Genomic DNA, 19,811 nt, shown 5'->3' with positions numbered 1-19,811 from the left:
GATGATTGCATTAAGGCTCAACACGAAAGCAAGCAAAGGTTTTTAGCCAGAGGCTATACTGCCAACATGCTAGATACAGCGATCAAGAAAGCTAATACCATCTCTCGCTTCACAGCACTGAGTGGCAATACTAAACAGGTCGACTTACCCAACGTATCTAGAGCCACCCTAGACCCACCCAGACTAATTACCACATACAATCGCCAACACAACAAATTACGTATGATTCTTAACAAGAATTGGTTGGTTGTTCGGTGGGGGGGGTCTAGTCATTGGTGACACTCTACCCAAAGCTCCCGAGATAACCTTTCGTAGAGCACGCTCAATTAATGAAATGCTTGTCAAGAGTAGTCCAGAAGTTATTACCAACAATTCCTGGTTACAGTCAACTAAATGTGCCTCATGTAAAGCCTGCAAACTGGGTAGGAATAAAACATTGGACAAAACCCCATTTAATGGTGTTCCTGTAGTCATCTCCAAAAAACTGACATGCAAAACTGATTATGCGATCTATGTGCTGGAGTTTAGGTGTGGCCTGCAATACGTTGGTAGTACCAAATTGCAAGTTCACAAACGTATACTCCAGCACATGAGAGCTATCAGCAATCACGATGCAACTTATCCAGTTGCTAGGCACTTTAAAGAGACCCATGGAAACTGCTTAGACCATCTGAGTTATTTTGTGGTGGACGCGGTCCCCCCACTTCGCCGTGGTGGTGACCGTGAAGCCTTGCTCAGAAGGCTAGAGACAAGATATATTATTGAATTAGATTCCGAAACCCCGAATGGACTCAATTAAAGTGAAGATTTCTTCACGTGGCTATAATATCTCTTAGATACTCCCAGACCTATGCCAGCTCTATTGCAGCCACCAGTACCATGTTAAATAATATTGCCCCATTGCTGTATTTGACCATTCGTGCCATCCAGAGGGCAAGATGTGTGGCTGTATTTTAACATTTTTTCCAACACTGTGTTTATTATTTTGGGTACTTTCTTTGCTCACATTTCACTCCTCTTCGTCTCGTTTTTTGACTTTATATCAATAAATTGTGACTATGAGGGCAGATTAGTCGGGTTCATCAAAGTGGTAGTTTTCAGTGGTACTGAACATTAACAACTCCCCTTTTCTCCTACTGACTATGAATTAAAACTTTTTAGGAGGGACGTTTAGACCATTAATTATGTCAGCCCCTCTCTCTTTCCCCCTCTAAAACCTATATGCAGGGGATATAGTATATAGGATGGACGTTTAGATATTTATGATGTAATAAATATTTATGAGTGGTTTTAGAGGTTTTAATTGGCACTGGTTTATATTTTATATGTATATTTGGATTTTGATCAACCAATTTCAATTTTGGATTCTGGTTTTTACAAATATATTAGCCATTGGCTAAGCTTTTGATTTTGGGCATGCCATCCTTAGGGGATTGCTGCTAATTCCATGTCTTATTGGGGGCAATGTACCACTGTTTTTTGAACCGCAACCACTGTAGGAAAGTCTGATATGCAATAACTATTCTTGGGAAACACTTTTGCGGTTAGGGGGTCTGCTGTAATTTTACATCTAGATCCATGGCATGTTGATGATGGAACTATCCAGTGAATGCTATGTAATATGACAATTGCACTAATTGTGTTGTGATATATTGTTTTGCACATGTGTTGATGTTTTTGCACATACAATTGGAGGCAATACAGATTATATCTGTTTTATCAGTCGGGGTTGTGACTCTGATAGCGTATTTCGCACTTTGTTACTGTTCCCCAAGGCCATATGCCATCCGTGCTCTTAGCCCCACTATGGAGCCGAATTTACTTTGCCTCATTTGCACATGCTGTATTTTCACTACTGCTTAATTTGCACAGTCTGTAGGGCTAGGTTTAATCTATTGCCAAACATCAAGAATGTTATAAAGATTTTAATATATATCTTAATATATATTTTAATTTTTCATGAGCTAATTAGTCAACCGCTATGTATTTTATACTAATTACAATATTTTGCAATGTCACGACTGAGTATGTTTTCCATGTCTATTGGCCCCACAGTCACGTGATGTTCACCTCTTTCACTTTAAATTCAGTGGCTTTTCTTATCAGTGTCATGTGATCAAGGCCTTTCTGAGGCCGAAACGCGTCATGGCGGTGCTTGGTGCTCTAATGGAACAATAAAGAGTTTAGCACGCAGCAGCTTGGGTCCGTTTTCGTCCTTCCTGACAATCGGGATTCGCAAGACGGAGTTCTTTTGATAGAGATATATATATATATATATATATATATGTATATAAACACCAAGGCACAGGTAATCCACGTAGCTCCAGAACGAGAGGGCGTGCCACTCCGCCAGCACCTGCAGCTGGCCGCATATATCCACCATACTCCCTCCTCTTTTACAAAGGAAATGTGACACTGCTCCGGGGGTAAATCAGCAACGGCTTTATTTTAAAAACGGCGCTTGCATTAAAGAGCCTCTGGAAACGCAGGGCAGACGCGTTTCCGCCTTAATGGCTTCATCAGTGCCCATCCAGGTTATTAGTTGCTCTTCCGGGGGTTCCTTACTTGTAGTTGTTCCCATCGTGACTGCCTCGAATCACAGATGCAAGTCACTCGGCGCTCCTCATTTGCACTGCTGCATTCTGGTAAGTTGAGTCCTTCGTAAGGGTCCATTCAATGATGGTGCCTCTTAAGACATCAAGTGATGCTCCAGACAGTGTCGGGCCGAGTCCCCCCACCGTCGCAGCCTTGCAGATGGTAAAGCTGTCCTGAGTCCCCCTTATCAGGCATATATGTATACGACTGGTTTTTTTATAACATGGAGACTGTTTTGCTGTGTTTCTATGCGACAGAAGTGTTCACTGTATTAATTTCTTAGTGCAGCTCATTTGAAGTCAGGGCAAAATTAACTGAGGTTGATAGTAGAAGTGAGGGTGTACAAAGAGGAGCTTCTTTTGATTGTAGGATAACTTAATAACAGTAATTTCCCCTACTTCCTATCTCAATTCGTCCAAGTTTGGGTCTCTGATTTCTGTTTGCTTTTTGTAACTTGATAACGCAGGCCGAGTATTCTGTTATGCATGGGCAGTCTTACATCATAGATGTAGATAATGTGCCTTTACTGATTTTTAGGTCTCGCCTACACAGCACATGTGCTGTCTCTTCAAGACATGTTGTATACACTCTGTGGGCTTACAGCTCTCCCATTGCCTTTTATTTTCTATTCTAAGTGTCATTTTTAAATTCTTGCCTGTGTGTGGTCATTCTCTTGTAAATGTCCTTCCTTTTCATGTGCTGTTCCCTCCCACAGAGCATGGACCAATTACTTGTAGCCCTACACTTTTTTGCTTGTAGGTTTGTTTTTGCCACTATTTTTTTCTTTGTTTTCTGCAAGTGTTTCTGGAAACCTAGCCTTTGTTTGTGTGCCTTCTGTAAAGCTTTAAAACCTCTTGTTATTATTATTTTGCTTTCTGTATGTAACTGCAAAGCAGCATGCACTGGCTTTTTAAACTATTTTTAATATATCTATCCTTCCTGTTTGAAGCATGTGTCGGCTTCATTTGCTTTCTGTATGTAATTATTTATTTGCTTTCTGTGTTCATGTGTCCTCTTTAAAGCTTTATTTTTGTATGCATCCGCAAGACTTTTTAAAGCTATTAATTTTCTTTTTGTTTGCAGCGTGTTTTGGCTTTTTAAAGCTATTTTAATTATTTATTTGCTTTCTGTTTTTGTGCGTCATCTGTAAAGCTTGAAAGCCTCTCATTTTTTCTTGGAATAGCAGAGTTTACCCTAACAGGGCCATGAATTCCAAAGTGCTGTGTGAGTGAGAAGCTGCAAGTGTCTGTTTTGTGTCATGCTGGGCGATGCGCTGGCCGGTGGGAGGAAAGCATGGTCATGATGCTTTTTTGAGCAATTGTAATTACAGCAAAGCAGTCTTTCTTTATCCTTCTCTTCTCACCCAGAGGACAGATTCAAAGCAGTTTGTCAGAGCCTTCTGGTGTCCTGCAGTGGACAAAACACATCATTCAAAAAATGGCACCCTGCCTCCTCGCATCTGATTTTACCCTCTGTTTTCATTCCATCGCAGGGCAAAATAGCTCAGTAGCCTCAGGGCCAGCAGCAGATCGCACTAAATCTGGATGTTTCTGACTCCGCCCTTTATCCAGGAGCTCGCTGTACTGATTCAGAATTTAGAGCCAGGAGTGCACAAAAAACACTGAAAAGCTTAATTTATTTCATTAGCTTTTTTGGTGCCTCCCACTATTAACCACACGTTGACTAACACCCGACCTCCTGTTATTCCTTCCCGCCTCCCCCATCCAATTGGTAAAGCCAATAGCTTGCCCATGGGCGAGACCTATTGGCTTTGCCAATGCTCATTACGATAGCTGTCTGACATGCACAGCTTGATTTTCTGCATAGGAAATGCATCCCACAGCATTCTGACCAGTATGGAATTCCAATGATGCAGCAAATCATGTGCTTCCTGGTGATGCGCAACCATACCAATGCTGGAGTCTTCTGTCTGTGGTTGCAAGGCCTTTGTCCTTCTGAGATGATGTGGCCTTGAGCACCAACACGCATCCCTCCCCTTTGGTGGATAGACTATTCCTAATTTCCCACGTCATTACAAGGGTGGCTTGCATCAGATAATAACAGTTTACAATGTTCTTCAACAGCAATGTTTCTGCAGAGGGACACATTGTACACTGGTTTTATCTGATTGCCACAGAGAAGTTATAAGTGCTCCTAGAATTAGGGTAGCAGTTCAAAAATGTCATCTTTACTGCTGTGGTCAGACTTCATGAGGTGTCTAATTCTACTGAATTATATTTCGTGTCTATTAAAAAGGAATTTTTGTAAAAGTTGGAAGAAAGAGAGGAAAGTCTGTATGTCAGATGACATAAATAAGGGCTAGTTAAACCATGTAAAAAATAACTCATATCTTACAGCACGGTATTTTTTTTCTTTTTCTTTTTGTGAATAAAAAATGAAACTGTTGAACAACATCTTTGACTGCCTGCATTTATGGTATTGTGGCGCCCTCAAGTGTTCAAAACCTACGATACAGGCATGTGAAAAATCAGCATCTTTCCGTTAATACTGGGTCAGCTGCTTAGAGTGTCGGTAGGATTTTCTCAGTGATTGTCAGTTCACATTTCGAGTGCTGCTCATTGACCTAACTCTTAGCCACAGCAGACTGCTAATAAAACTCGAACACCACAGGGGCGTCAAAGGAAGTTCCCATATCTGGTTCTTTTCCTATCTTAGAAACATCAAAATCCTGGTAAAAATTTGAAACCACACATCTAAGCCAGATGATCTGGACCACCAAGTGGTGTTCTTCAAAAATCGATACTCCCCACCCCCCCAAATTGATTTAAAGTTTACATGGAACCACTTGGATTAGTCTGAAGGATACTTAAGTGAGCATACACGAGTAAGGTGATGTCACTCAACTACACTTAAAATTATCCAACTTACAAGACATCAAAACTCATGGAATCTGTCTTTTCTGGGTCCAGACTTAGATGAACTAAATCTTCTCCTTCTCAATCCAGAGAAAACTGCAGTTCCTATTACTTTCAGCATCAGATAACCAGCTGGCACATGAATACCAAACTCACTAAATGTGAATGACATTTCCGCTTCTCCTGTCTCTTCAGCCAAATCTCTAGGTTTTATTTCTGACAACAATTGATTCTTCATCCCACATGTTAGACCTGACAGCCTTAGGGTGATCTTACCCCAAACTTTTTGCCCTAGTCCTCAATTTTTGCTTTTGTAAGTCTTAGGACTCTGGGCACTTTACCACTGCTAAACAATGTTAAGATGTGTATACTCTCTCCTCTAAACAAGGTAAAATTGGTTTACATTCAATTGGCACATGTAATTTACTTGCAAGTCCCTAGTTAAGTGGTGCTAGATATACTAGGGCCTGTAAATTAAATGCTACTTGTGGGCCTGTAGCGCTTATTGTGCCACCCACTTCAGAAGCCTTTAAACATGTCTCAGGCCCGTCAATGAAGACCGTGTGAGCAGTTTAAACTGCCATTTCGACCTGGCAAATAAACTTTTTGCCAGACCTAAACCTTCCTTTTCAATATATATAGGTCACCCCTGGGGTTGGCTCTAAATAGCTCATAGGGCAGGGTGCAGTGTATTTACAATGTTGGACATGTACTTTTAACTTTTACATGTCATGGTAGTGAAATATACTTGAATTCATTTTTCGCTACTGCAAGGCCTGCTTCTCCCATACGATAACATTGGGTTACCTTATTACATTTAGTACGTGATAACTTTGAATTGGGAGCAGGTAGAAATGTCAAGTTTGGGGTCTAAAGATTTGCAATTCAAAGCCCTTTTTAATGGTAAAGTCAGATTTGAAGTCACAATTCTGAAAAAAACATTTTTAGAAAGCTGCCATTTTCTTGTCCCAGCCATTTGGTGTCTACAGTCTGTATCCTGTGTAACATGATTAGGTGTAGTTGGCAGTTGGTCTTTGTGTATTTTTCTGACAATGAGAGAAATGGCAATAGGTGTTGGCAGGATGGGCCACCTCAGACTTGATGAGGTGAAAAGCTCTCCCCTACCACACTTACACTTCACAAATGCTATGCCTGAGCACACACAGTTTGACACTAGTCTTTTGTGACCCAGAAAAGCGGGGCCAGGGCAGGGAGGAAGACCATTCCAAACACCTCTGGGGTGGAAACCTCCAGAACCTTATCCTACTTCAAAGCTGGCATCAGGTATTGGACCATCAGACCCAACACTTTAGTGTACCTCTGGACCTGTGGAAGACTCATAAGGACTGCTGCACTGCTCTGCAATAAAGACTGCTACTCTGTTGCTCTGCAGCCATGTTGCCTGCTGCTCTACTGTCTGAGTAAAAGGACTGGGCCTCCTTCTTGATCCTTGGACCACCAGAGGCTAGTTGGCTGGCCTCCTGATCAGAGCTTTAGAGAAAGAAAAGGCTCCACCCAATTGAATTCAGCACCTTAACTTTACTTGCTGTGAGTTTCTGCTCCCCAGGTTGTGCGACCCCAGCCCCGGCCCCTTGGAAATGGGCCAGAAGGTGTTCTCCCAGCCCAGCTGTAATCCTGTAAAGCAGAACCAATGCAGTGTAATGCGTCTCCTCGCAGCCTCATTGGAACCACTGAGCGACGCATCTTCGACACAGGCTTTTGCATCTCAAGCCCCTCATTTATGGCATCCACAAAAACAATGCAGGACTTCACATCGCAGCCCCTCAGTTTCTCAAGATTCACCGGTGCGCGATGCATCTTCAACGCAGGACCTCCCATCGCAAGCTCCACATTAACGGCATCCTCGACAATGCCAGAATACTCTCCATTGCAGCCTCGCAGCTCCTTGGAACTGCCACTGCACAATGCATCTTTGACGCAGGATCTCGCAATACTCCGCAACCAGGATTTAAGGTACATTGTCATTTTGCTGTCAAATATATAAATGTTTTCTCTGTTGTATTTTCACTTTATTACTATTTGATGTGCTGCATATATACTTTATATATTGCCTCTAAAGTAAGATTGACTGCTTTTGTGGCATGCTACCAGAGGTTTAAGCACAGGTTTATTTGGGGGTTGCTTGTGTCTTCACCCTAACAGACATTGTGACTGCTACTTGAGTAAGGTTTCACCTCACTCAACCAGTAACCCAAATTCCAACACCACACATAAACAGAATACCAAACACTGCAAACTTTCAGTTTATCACATAAAGAAATCCGAAACCTTATCCCAGAGGGCTTTCTAAAAACAGTAGAGCACGTGTTAATCATCTCAAGACTGGATTTAGAAAATGCAGTCCTGGAAAGAGTCCCTCTATCGTTCTATTACCTCTCAAAGCCATCTTCCACTGTGCTGCCACATTAATCCACAAAGCGATACACTTCAGTCTCATCAAGCTCATCCTCATGATCTTCACTAGCTTCCTATTCCAGCCAGGATCACATTTGAATTATTCATTCTTGCTCACACGGGTCTTAAATAAAACATTTCCCATTATCTATCTCAATATCTGACCATTGCAGGGAACTCATAATTCTAGAACCAAAGACTCACCTTTATAGAAAGTACCCAAATTGGCATTTAGGATACAACTTAAAGCCCATTTATTTAAACCATACACAAAATAACGTCACATTGCCTATGTACTATAAGTGACATCTCCATCTAGGAACGATACTAAACACCCAGGTGGTAAAAATATTGAACTCTTATGTTTTACACTTCACCCTTGTGGGAAAGTGGTTTATTAGATGGGATGTTTTAATGTCCACAATTAGCTGTGGGGCGACACTTTACCCCCAATCCAGTCGAACAGCCGCAAGAGTAAATATTCTCATACTCCAATTGTAAAGTCCATTGTACTCCATTTATTCAATGCTTAATTCCAATTCTTATTGGTCCACTTATTAAATCCACATGTAGGTTGTCATGCTGTTTCAAAGCTTCTAATGCTCAAGATGTGCCCATCTAGACCTCTAGAACACGAGCAATCAATCAATCAATCAGGGAATTGTAAGCGCGCTACTCACCCGTGAGGGTCTCAAGGCACGGGGGGGGGGGGGGGGTCCGCAGATCTGTTTAGCCAAAGAGCCAGGTCTTGAGGGTCTTCCTGAAGGTGTTCAGGGAGGGGGAGAGTCTGATGTCTGCCGGTAGCTCGTTCCAGGTCTTGTCTGCAATGTGAGAGAAGGATCTTCCGCCTGCTCTGGCTCTGTGAATGCGCAGGGTTTCGGCCAGTGCGAGGTTGGAAGATCGGATGTTTATTTTGCGTACGTGGAAGTTGATTCTGTTGTTGAGGTATTTGGGTCTGTTGCTGTGTAGGCATTTGTAGGCGTGAGTGAGGATTTTGAAAGTGACTCTTTTCTCCACGGGGAGCCAGTGGAGACTTCGTAGGTGTTTGCTGATGTGTTCGTGTCGGGGGATGCCGAGGACAAGTCTGACGGCGGTGTTCTGTATTGTCTAGAGTTTGCGAAGTAGGGACTTGTTGATGCCGGCATAGAGTACGTTTCCATAGTCCAGTCTGCTGGTGATGAGTGCATGGGTGACTGTCTTCCTTGACTCAGGGGGAATCCACTTGAAGGTCTTGCGGAGGATGTGGAGGGTGTTGAAGCAGCTGGAGGTGACGCCTTTGACGTGTCGGTTCATGGTGAGTGATGAGTCGACTACGATGCCGAAGTTCTTGGTGTGGTCTGAGGGGGTAGATGGGCTTCCGAGGGTGGTCGGACACCAGGTGCTATCCCATGCAGAAGGGGTGGTACCGAGGACTTCTGTCTTCTCAGCGTTGAACTTCAGACAGCTGTTGGTCATCCAGACTGCTACGCCTTGCATTCCTTTCTGGAAGTTGAGTTTGGCAGTGGTGGGGTCTTTGGTGAGGGAGAGGATGAGCTGGGTGTCGTCGGCGTAGGATACAATGTTGAGGCTGTGTTGTCGGACAATGGCTGCGAGGGGGGCCATGTAGATGTTGAAGACGGTGGGGCTCAGGGATGAACCCTGTGGGACTCCGCAGATGATTTTAGTGGGGTCTGAGAGGAAGGGTGGGAGTCTGATCCTTTGGCTTCTTCCAGTGAGGAATGATCGGATCCAATCCAGGGCTGTTCCTTGTATGCCTGTGTCGTGTAGTCTGGCACTAGTGTGCGGTGGGAGACGGTGTCGAAGGCCGCTGATAGGTCGAGTAGGATGAGGGCTGCGGAGTGGCCTTGGTCCAGGAGGGTGCGGATGTCATCTGTGGTGGCGAGTAGGGCAGTCTCTGTGCTGTGGTTGCTTCGGAATCCGGATTGGGATGGGTCGAGGAAGGCGTTCTTTTCAATGAATCGTGTCAGTTTCCTGTTGACTGTTTTCCCTGCAACTTTGGCTGTGAAGGGGAGGAGCGAGATGACCCTGGGTCGTGTTCAGCTAGGCCTGTTGGCATTCTCTAAGTCTGCTTGAGTGCGAGGAGGGTGGTGGTGTCGTAGCGATGGGTAGTGGGCACTGGCAGCGGTTTGGTCGCGAACGGGCGCAGATGGGCTTGCCTTTGGCGAGCCCACTGCACGCATCCACTGCGAGTCCACACAGCGGCCGCCATTAAGTAGGGAAGGTGGGAGGGAGAAGAGGCTGGGAGGCGGGAGTGGGTAAATTTCAGGGGGAGAGGCTGCAGGGGCAGCAGCGGCGAAAAGATCAGGTAGGCACGAGAAAATAAAAACGGATGTAATTAGAGCAAGACACAGATGGGCACAATAACAGTGGCACAACAGGGAAAAATTGAGAAAGAAAAAAAAGACGGCTGAGAAAGGTTACGGGGGTTGCAGGCAGTCTGGGACAAGTTGGAGCGGGCAGCAGGCGCAGGAGCGGGCAGCAGCCTCGAACCTCCCAAGGAGGAGGTCGGGTCTGGAGGCAAGAGATGGCACAGCGGAGCTGCGGGGAGAAAGTGGACCTAGACCGACGGTCGGATGTCTTACGATAAACGCATGATTCATCAGAAAGCAGTATCCTTTATTTTGAACCCAATGCATTTCGGGCTTAAACAAGCCCTTCTTCAGGGGTAACTGCAAAAATCAATAAAACTTTCATAATTACTACATTATCCTGTGTTTAACAAATGTAACAATCCAAGCTAATCCATAAAATATTAATTAAACCCAAATACCAAACTGCAGTGAAACCTCTGTTATGGAGTACAATGGACTTTACAATTGGAGTATGAGAATATTTACTCTTGCAGCTGTGCGACTGGGTTGGGGGTGAAGTGTCGCCCCACACCTATTTGTTGATTATCTCAGTGCCATTTTGGCAAGCCACTTACCCAGTAAGCATGCATTCATGGATGACGTTGAGGAACAGGACGGATAAATTGAAATTACAATGATGTGCATCGCGTCACTCCTTGTTGTGTTTTAATGTCCACCACCTGCAATAAAGTCACTATTTTGTTGGGTTCAGTCAATGTGCCAGTAATTTAAACTTCAAGTCACCCCTGGTGCAGAGCAGACAGGCTTAACTTAACTAAAATGTGTAGAGCATTCAGAAGTACCAGAGCATTTAATAAGTCCAAAATATTACACAATAAATATCCCACTTTAATTAATAAAAAGAGAGAAGAATGAATAAGCAAAATGACAACAAAAATCCAATAAGGGGAAGTGGGGATGTGACTTTTTAAAGATTTAAGTGGAAACCGCTCCAAGAAGTGCAAAGCACAAATGGTAGTCAATGATCAGCCTAGACCAGCACCTAGGTGTGATTTGAGGCTGACTTCATCAGAGCATAGGTCAGATACAAAAAGCAGATTTGACCAGTTATGGCCTGGCAATAGGAAAGTTCTAAAAAGTTGCTAAGCCTCAATCTAAACAGGGACTTTGTTCTTCTGAGGCAAAAACTGTTCTCCGTGTGGGACAAACTGAAATTCAGTCTGATGCTGTGAAACTGCTAGTCAGATTCCTTGTGCAGTTCGTCCCCTTGAAGCTCTATCACTCTGAAGTAAAAGTTTTGAAAATGTTCCTAAACTTATTCTGGTGGCCAATCACATGAATACATTTCCAAGGCCCCAAGGAGTTCAGGGGGAGCACTTAGAGACTCTCAGGTGCCCGACTGAGGGCAACCGCAAAGTCTAGTCCAGGCTCAGTTGCCACTGGTCAGTTAGGATTCTTCATAGAAATGCCCTGTGAGGTCTTGTGTTCCTGGAGCCCCGATGGGATCAGCCATATGATCCTTGGAGATATTTCTGTTCTTGGATTTCAAATGGAAAGGGGTCCAACATCTTCAAGTCCTTCTCACAGGTCACAGATGAAAAGTGCAGGAGGTTCAGTCCACCTGGTATCACAGTCCAGCAGTGTTCTGATGAAGGAGACCTGGGGTGTCATATTTATGCTTGGCATCAGCTAGTGGGGGAGGGTGGATGACTCCTGGGCACCTGGGTAAATGTTTCCTGGGTAACCCTACCCACGTTTTCAGTAGTTCCTGTTTGCATTACTGTAAACAGGCAAATAATGCCATGTTCAGGGCATTTTCAAAATCGTGAAAGTCCTCTGACATACTAAACCTGCGCTCTGAGGGCTCGGTGACATGTGGTAGAGCCATAGCAAAATCACCAGTATCCTCCCACATCTAACACTAAAATCCATAAATTGAGAGGCAGAAGTCTGGTAGGACAAAAGCAGCATCCTTCAGCAACCAGGCAGGAGATACACAAGAATTGTATTGGCATACTGTTCTCTCCCTTACAAGTATGCCCTAAGTGTTACATGTGGCTCAAGAGACCTGTAAAACTGACTTTGACAGCCTGGAGCCATAGAATGCCCAGAGCCGACACTCTGAATATTCTATGGAGTTCAGAGGAGTCCTCTTTGCCCATTCGGGTCAACGCTTCATAGTCTAACAACAGACAACATAAAAAAATTATGGTCACTATACCAGGTGACTAGAGGCTTTAGGCCAGTCACCCAAAACATACTCTCCATACATACATTTGTGAGATATATTTTGGTGACAGAATATTCCATGTTCAAGGCTCCTCGCTGTGGAACTATTCCACACAGAAGACCACTATCTAAAATTCAGGAAGTTTGTGAAGTTTCATCTCGTCCAGTAAGCTTTCAGCCTACAACTCTGCTATTACAGACTCTAGACATTACCAGTTTCACATAACTTATTTTGTCTGTAGATCATCCTTTTACCTGGTCTCTGTAACTGTAAATTGAAAGTGCTCTGGGCCAGGTGTGGGGGGCAATAAAACCTTTTCATAGAAATGCATGTTTCTTTTCATGAATAGAAAAAACAAGAAAAAAGAAATGTTTAAAATGTTAATATTTTTTTCAACCTCTAAGCATGCAAGTATGCTATTTCTGGAATCTCAAACTGTGGGATTTTATTCTAGTGTGTAATAGTGATGTAGCTGCAGGACATTCTGGAGACAGTGATGCTACTGGCCATGGCAGAGATGCTTCTTAATATAGCTCTATCTTGTTCCCTAAGACGCTGTGATCTGCTTCATTACATTGGCGAAAAGGGTGGGGAAATGTCAAATCATCCAAAAGGACATCAAGCACGGTGTAGCCGTATCCTATTATGCATCGACAGCAATGCACTTTGGAAATTATGTTTTCATTGACGAGACAAAAATCTTCTACAGCTTAAATTTGGCCTCTTCGTACCATCAGATTTGGCTGCTTGAGAAGTCATAAGATCTTACTGCATTTGTAATGCCCATTGAAAATTATAAATTAGTAAAACTGCTCTGTGGGCTGGTTTCTGCAGCCTTGGTATTTCAGAGACAGGTGACATTTATGTTGGGGATTTAGAATGTGTTAGGTTCTTCCAAAATTAATTACTAGTTGATGAGAGTTATTGGCAACAGCACATTAAGAGAGTTAGACCAGTACTTGGGAGATTCAGTGAAAATAGCATGGATGTGAGAGTAAATAAATGTAGCTTTGGAAGGGAAGGATTTGCTATTTGGGACATTGCACATCTTCCTCGGACTAAGATCAAAAATGACTTAGTAGGAACCATCAGTGATATATACACTGACACAGAGAAATAAGGAACAAGTAGTCTTCTTTCTAGGTGTGGTTGAATTCTATAAAAATCAATTGAGAGATTACCAAAGTAAACTATAATCAAGAGGGAGCTGATCAAGAGGAACATGGAAGTCAGCTGAATTCACCAAGGACTTAGAAAAAACACCTAGTTTGTAGGTGTTTGCGCCCTAAAGAGAGACCATTGTTCTTACCAATGCCAGTTCAAAGGGACTAGGAGCATTTGGGCAAAAGGACCAATAAGGATGAAAGAACCATAGCTCTTACATCTGGGTCATTAAGATGGTTCCAACTCAGAAGGAAGATTTGAGGGCAGCTTGGCCATTTACAGGTTTCATACTTTTTTCTCGTGTGAGGTATTCACATTTAAATCAGATAACAAACCTGAGGGAAAGTTGTGTAAATACAGTTTTAGATGCAAAGTCAGCTAGACTACAAAAGAGGGTAGTAAGTCTACAAGAATACACATTTAACATTGAATACATTCTGGGAGCAACAACAGCAATGAAGCAGAATGCCTGTCAAGATTGGTCACAGTTGCAGAAAGAGATGTAGGAGGGAGGATGTTGTTTGGCTAATGGATAATGTTTGTGTCATAAACAATGTGGTGGTGTCTGAAGAGTAATAATGAGCAGAAGTAGTAAAGGAGTGTGCCTCAGTAGACGTTTTGAGTCATTTGATAATCCTTAAGTGAAAGAGAATTTAGACCTTAAACTATATAAGCGGATCAGGGATGAGTTATCGGAGAAGGAGGATTTGTTCTTTAGGGGGAGATGATTGGTATCTCCTGTTTCCTTTAAGGGAAGGTTATTGATCCAGTCCACGAAGGGCATATAGGTGTGATGAAGAGCAAGAGGAGGTACAATGGGACGTTTGGTGGCTGGATCTTGACTTGGAACTAGAGGGAGCTGTTAGAGATTGTGGGGAGTGCTGCAACAGCAATACAATTCTTAAAAACTATACTATTCTCAAGCAGTGCTGTACCTTGATTTACAAACAGTAGCAGGTATGGCGTTGAATATTGTGGGGACTTTAGGGAGGTAGTACACCACTCCCTATTTGTGATAACAGGCTTATTATCTAGGGGTCCAATGATTTGCAGGCGAGTGACATTAATTCTTGGACTTACATATCGTAAGGACAACATGTGAAAGACGTTCAGGCAATTTCAAGGATGTTTCTATCTGAAAAATATATAGAGTAGCGAAACATCTGATACATATACTGTCACCTTCACAATACGTTATATACAAAGGATAGAATGTGTAAGGTAGACAACTGTGTCGACGGCGTTTCGATCCATATCAGGGGGATATCGGATCATCATCAGGACTAATCAATTAAATTGCCCATGTTCAAAAGCCTCGGTGATCGAAATTGAAGTCTTGGTTATTAGGGGGGGCGTCTATGACGGGTAGCGAAACCGGAATAGTCCAAGGGGACGCGTGTATAAGTACAGAGATGGTAGGGCAATGCCTACCGGTTAGGGATTCCGGGAGTACAGGTCACGGTACGAATTGCTGTTCGTCTCAAGGTGGTGAGAGAATGGAATTCCGTGGCCACGTCAATTGCGACTCGCTCGGATAACGTAAAAACGAAAGACTTTTTCAATTTCGATCAGCGAGGCTTTTGAACATGGGCAATTTAATTGATTAGTCCTGATGATGATCCGATATCCCCCTGATATGGATCGAAACGCCGTCGACACAGTTGTCTACCTTACACATTCTATCCTTTGTATATAACGTATTGTGAAGGTGACAGTATATGATGTTTCGCTACTCTATATATTTTTCAGATAGAAACATCCTTGAAATTACCTGAACGTCTTTCACATATTGTCCTTACGATATGTAAGTCTCAGGATACAGGCTTGTATCCCACTAAGATTGTACTTAGAATTCTCTGGATTAGTGTTAAGCACTTCAACTTATTAAAGGTGCCTTTGTCCGGCTGGACACTGGCTGCAATATAGAACCAACTTTGGCTATATTCATTGTATTACTAATCCCTTCGTTTTCAGGGACCACTGTTTCCTGTAACATGTAACCTCCGAAGGTCCCTGTGTAATTCCTTTGGGTGCCCTTGTGTTTTGTTACACATTAATTCTCGGAGCATACATAAGTTTTTGGAAGGGGTCTTTTACAAATTCAGTTTTCCAGAGGTGATTTTGAGTGATAATGAAGCACAGTTCTGTTCTAAGAAGTTGGACCTTTTTATTAAAGGATGTGGGACTCAATGTAAGACATTTTCTCTGTACTGGTAACCAATGAAGAAGTAGAGTGATTAAATAATACAAAGAAAGAGAGAATACCATTGATGAGAATGAATGGTTTGTCTTGGTGAGCACAGTTACATAAAAGACTGATGGCTCACATGTCAGCTGGTATGTCACCATTTGAGTTATTCAACAGGAGGAGACCTGACACAAAACTTTCTCCTGGGTGGATGAGATGGCACAAGAGAGGGATGTGTAGGTTAATAGTGGATGGAGGTGAAAAGAGTTGGAACTTCAAGGGAAATACTGGTATGATAGGAAGAATGCAACAAAAGTGGTTATTGTGAATCTGGGCGATAGTGAGAATTCAAGCTCTCACTGGAAATGTGAATTGGTCCTAGTTGTTTACCAAACCACAGTGAGTTACCAAGTTGTTAAAAGAAATGCAGTGAAAATCAAGGATTATAGCTTTTGGAACTTGAATTGGTTTTGTGAGCATCGGGTTGATTGAGTAACAGGGAGTAAAGAAAGTAGCATTGGTGGTCCTGGGCTGAACCCGGTAAATGACAGGGTCTTCAGCGTATTTGTTGGAAATTGGAACCTGTGATGGTGGGAAAGAGGGTCTCGGAGGCAGGCATATCTACGAGACTTTGCTTCATTTTGAGAGATATCCCCGCTATCACGAGTTCCCAAGCAGCTTTCAATTTTTTAGAGCTCTCTCTTTTTATGTATAAAAAAAGGTGTAAACTACTATTCATTATAGTTTTATCTGTAATATTACCCATGTGTGCTCCTGTATATTCAGCAATTTTCACATGTTTGAGTTCTGGTTCGATGTCTGTTCTTTAGTAGGGTTAGCTTTACCTCTTTTGTCCTTCTTGTTTTGTTATTTAAAGGCACGGTGTATTTGGAGTCCTGCCCGGGTGGATTCCATCCTAGAGTGATATAGTGATGCAGATACAGGACGTTGTGGAGAAAGTTAATCCAGCTGCTGGCTGAGGGGGAAGTATTTATTCATAAATCTCTTTATTGTTCCCCAAGACTATATGACATACGTCATTACAGCAAGTATAAATATACTAAGGAAGAGAACGTATGCCAATATTTCTCTTTTTTACAGGATAGGCGAGGATTGGAGGATGTTTTCACGAAAGCACATTTCCCATGAAGAAAGGAACAAAAAGGAAAGTTTAAAATTAATCTACATTCCCATTTTTAAGCACTACTGTACGTGGAATGAGGGGTGAGCGTGTTTCAGTTGGACCAGTCAATGTTTGTGTGGTTTAAGTAAAGATCTCTGTTGTAATGCCCAACGTAAATTGGGAAAAATGGAAAACAAGTCAAAAAGAAGAAAGAGGTCTTCAACTATAACCGTTGTTGAGTAAAACACTAAGGACCCGATAAGGTTCGGGAATACTGTATGGCCGCAAATAATGTTTCTGGACACTAACATAGGAAGGATGTCATGGGCCTTTGTGCAAACAAACAAAAAGCCCCCTTCAATTGTTGTTGGGGTAGTAAAAGACAACCGTTACCTGGTTTGATGGATCCCTCAGGGGTCTTGGCTCCAGAGTGACTGCACCTGCAGCCCCAAAAGTAGCTGAGCCCCTATTTCTGGCTGGTATCCTCGCAATTAAAACCGGCTAATCCAAATGTTTACCAGAGACTGTGGATGTTCTTTGTAGAGGTTCATAATTGAAAAACAGAAATAAGCAAAGATTTCCAGTGTTTTTATGAGTATTATTTGAGATGCACGTCCTTGACAACTCATTTAGCAAAGAACTAGCAAATCACCCGGCGGACACTGGCTTGACTGAATCAAACTAGGTCCATTACTTTAATTATTAGAATCATGACTGGAGTAGAAATCTGAAGCAAATATAGGACTGAATACTTCTATCACTGCAAATGATCCCAAAGCAAGAGTACTTATGGCTATGAATGGCCGCACAAATGCTTGTCTTGCTTGGTAATAGTTGTAGGCACTCACCCTCTAATGGTCAAACTACTCAACACCCATAAATACAATTGAAACCGACAAAAACACAAAAAGGGAGTGTCTCAAGAGTTCAACAATTGTATTACAGAGCTTGTTCTCTTTTTTTCTTCTCCTTTCACGAAGAACACATAATTCTATGGTGTCAATCCCAATATACTCTTCTCCAAGACCAACATAACATGGGAGCCATAGTAAGAAGTTAATGTTAATTGGGACTTCTAGAGCGCATAATCACCGGCAGGTCTCTTAGCGCTGTGAGAGAGAGCCTAACCTTACCATATCCGTATGTACATGCACCGAAACTTGGCCTAGGTTGTGCCCCACGCTTCAGTAAAAAGAAGCTTTTTAAGTTTTTTCCTCAATGGAAGAAGGGTGGGTTCCCTGCGAAGGCTTTCCGGCAGCCTGTTCCAGAGTTGAGGGATCATTGCGGAAAAGGCTCTGCCCCTTTTGGAGGATGTATTGAAGCGGGGGCAGGCCAAAAGGCCAGCATCAAACGATCGAAGGGTATGCCATGGCACATAGTTTATGATGCGTTCCTTAATGTAAGCTGGGGCCCGGCTTTGGATGGCTTTATGAGCAATGCAGAGACCTTTGAACCTGATTCTCTGTTTGATTGGGAGCCAGTGCAGCTGCTGCAGTAGGGGGTGGCATGTCTCAAAACAATTCTCTTCATTATTCTTCAAATCATCAATGAAACAGCCCAGCCAACGCGTTTCGTCTTCTGAAAGGACTTCTTACTCGGAAGAAGGTACTTGACATGGTGGTGCATCGTATTACCCCATCTGAGCTTACAGAACCTAATGGGGTGTCTATATTAAGCTGCATTATTAATATATGACTTTCAGTTATTGTTTTAAGATAATATAGGAGCAATACGTGTGTTCCAAGAATCTCTGGGAGAACCGATTCCCTCTCACTTAGACTTTGATGTGATATTGCTGCAAAGAAATACATAATCCCTGATGAAGTCCTTCCAGAGGGCGAATTGCATCTTTAACTGCATCTACCTCAATCAGCAGCCTAATTGATCAGTGCTTACATGATTGGCCCAGAGAACCTTGACGCTATTTCCTGTCAAACTTTACTTACAAAGGAAGTTTGTAATTAAAATAGTGAGCACCTCCCATCTGGCAGGGGCGCCTGACACATTAGAAAATAATTGTGCCATTCATGTAAAAAAAAAACATACAATGCAAAACAATTCAGTGCTATATTACATGTGATTGATCATCGGAGTTGACAACATGTTACAAAAGGATAACTATCTGCATAAAAGCTGCGTTCATGCCATGTGTGCTTCATTCAGTCACTTCTGTTTTTAAGTAATAACAAGTTGCATTCTGGGACCTGTAGTTTTGTTCACCCGATAGAAGTATGGACTTGAAACTGACAGCATACAACGTGATGTTGGATAAACAGCCAGCATGACTGGGGGTGTCACAAAGTCTTGAGTAGTCATCCGTTCCCTTGAAAGTAGCACTTGGAGTCTGATTTTTACATTATACAAACAGGACTACAAGTCCCAAATGAAAAGGAAAACAAAGGACTAGATGCGCTTACCCACGTTTCACATGGTACAACTAGAGAGAAAAGTAAACTCATCCACAGATACAGTGCCACAGAAAAATAATGTAAAGCAAATAACGTTATCCTAGATAGTGTTTTATAAACAATTGCAGCACAGAAAACAAAACATAAGAAGTACATATCGAGCTCCTTTTGAAAAAAAGCCCCAAAAACTAAAATGTTCAAATCATTGCACCCCGCCCCAGAGCTACAACGTGCACTACAGTATCAGTCAGACTCAAAAGTAATTTTGTCTCCCTTTCCATCAAAGTTGGCCTCAAAAACTTACCAACATGAGTTTCCTGCCGAGCCTCCATCATCAATCATCTAGCAAGGTTTTTACAGGCAATCACTCCTGAACTCACAGGTTCCAAACAGGAAACCTCCACAGCTCCAAGCCAGTAGTAAATATGAAAGAAAGTTACAGCTCCCCTAATAATTAATGGAACTTAGGTCAGGTAGAGTTCCTTGAAACTCAAATCACA

The 19,811-nt window shown here is 42.6% G+C and overlaps 1 protein-coding gene across 4 annotated transcripts in view; it reads right to left on the bottom strand.

The window, feature by feature from the left end:
- Positions 1-19,811, bottom strand: part of PANX2 (pannexin 2) — a 151,856-nt gene that overhangs the window by 88,539 nt on the left and 43,506 nt on the right. The gene's annotated exons all lie outside the window — the stretch shown is intronic.

Source organism: Triturus cristatus, chromosome 4_1 (assembly GCF_964204655.1).
Source record: "Triturus cristatus chromosome 4_1, aTriCri1.1, whole genome shotgun sequence".
Classification (NCBI taxonomy): domain Eukaryota; kingdom Metazoa; phylum Chordata; class Amphibia; order Caudata; family Salamandridae; genus Triturus; species Triturus cristatus.
Note: the sequence above shows the minus strand (reverse complement) of the source record. Positions and strands in the feature narration are given on the sequence as shown.